At 40.7% G+C, this 1,775-nt stretch overlaps 1 pseudogene; it reads right to left on the reverse strand.

Annotated features, from left to right (window-relative positions):
- Positions 1 to 325: 325 nt before the first annotated feature.
- Positions 326 to 987, reverse strand: LOC114206778 (ubiquitin-conjugating enzyme E2 N pseudogene; annotated as a pseudogene).
- Positions 988 to 1,775: the final 788 nt, after the last annotated feature.

The raw sequence follows: 1,775 nt of genomic DNA on the forward strand, positions 1-1,775 counted from the left end.
ATTTTGGTTCAAACAATCAAGCTTGTCCATCTACAGCGTCTAAATAAAGTTAGACTTGGCTAGAGAGCATATTCTAAAGAACTGGTTAGCTGCTTTTAACCAATGCAATTAGATCACCATAAAAAGGGGGAAAGGAGCCCATAAAATTAAAATAAAACTACCTCTCCCCCTCAAAAAAAGTAATAAAGCAAAACACCCACACCCCTGCAGCTAACCCTGACAACTACCTTCATTCACAGTGCTTTATACTCAAACCATGATGGGGAAATGAATAAAAGCAGAGAAAGGCCACTGCTTTTAAACGTTTCACAACAATCCAGATGGTACTTCTAGCCTCTGCTCATGCTTTACAACAGTGAATCAGGACAAGACATAGGTTTGCTAATGTGCATTTAATCACCAAAGGACTGAAGATGTCTGGGCTTTTATTCTGTAATGTTTCTAAGACTGTGTACATTAAATGCAAACAAAAAAGGAAGAAGTCTTGGCGGAACAGGAGAACAGGAGAACTTGATGATCAGATCGATTTTAAATATTATTCATGGCATATAGCCTAGTCCATGCTCTAGCTGTTTCTATGGCTTGGGCTTCGTTGGTCTTCCACTGCTCCACTACATCATTTGCTAATGGATCATCTGGATTGGGAGCACTTAACAAAGTCTGGATCGATAGCAGAACTGTGCGGATCCACAGTGCTAGGGACCATTTATCTTTCAAAATATCTGAACATATTCTTCCCAACTTGTCTACATTAGGATGATAAATTTTGGTCATGAAACGTACTTTAGGGGCTGCCATCGGGTATTCTTCTGGTAGGAATAGTTCAAGCTTAAAAGTCCCTCCCTCAAAGGGGGAATCCTGGGGGCCAGCAGTGACCACATGAAAATAACGGGCGTTGCTCTCATCTGGTTCTGCTTTAATGCCAGGAACTGGTTCTGCCAGCAAACGCTGGGTTTCCTTGATAATCCTGTGGGGCAGCCCGGCCATCTTGTCAGATCCCGAGTTCGGCCTCTGGTCCCGACCCTTTCAATATTTCTTGTAGGGCTGGTTTGGTGTTTTCAAATTCCTTTACTTTTTGTTTGCCCTGGAAGCTTTTTATCTCTCCTATTTTCAATGACAGCCTAGCTGGATATAGTATTCTTGGCTGCATATTTTTCTCATTTAGTGTTCATGCCAGTACTCTCTGGCCTGCCAGGTCTCTGTGGATAGGTCTGTTGCCAATCTAATGTTTCTACCATTGTAGGTTACAGAACTCTTATACCGAGCTGCTTTCAGGATTTTCTCTTTGTCTCAGAGACTCGGAAGTTTTACTGTTAGATACCGGGGTGTTGAGCTATTTTTATTGATTTTGAGGAGAGGTTCTCTGTGCCTTCTGGATTTTGATGCCTCTTGCCTTCCCCAAATTAGGGAAGTTCTCTGCTATAATTTGCTCCAATATACCTTCTGCCCGTCTCTCTTTCTTCTTTTTCTGGGATCCCAATTATTCTAATGTTGTTTCATCTTATGGTATCACTTATGTCTCGAATTCTGCCCTCGTGATCCAGTAGTTGTTTATCTTTGAGGTGATTTTTTCCGTCTTGTCATTTTGTCCAGAGGAGAATAGATGAATGAGAGAACAAAATGCTAACAGGGTAACAACAACCCCAGAAAAATATACACTAAACAAATCAGAAGAGACCTGAAACTGGGGGAAAAGAAAGGGAAAGAAAGAAAAAAGAAAGAAAAAAAGATAAAGATTAAAAAAAAACCAAACCAGAATGTGATCAAATATGATC

Source organism: Eumetopias jubatus, unplaced genomic scaffold (assembly GCF_037043125.1).
Source record: "Eumetopias jubatus isolate StellerSeaLion01/CBP00866 unplaced genomic scaffold, mEumJub1_p1.0 scaffold_2, whole genome shotgun sequence".
Classification (NCBI taxonomy): Eukaryota; Metazoa; Chordata; class Mammalia; order Carnivora; family Otariidae; genus Eumetopias; species Eumetopias jubatus.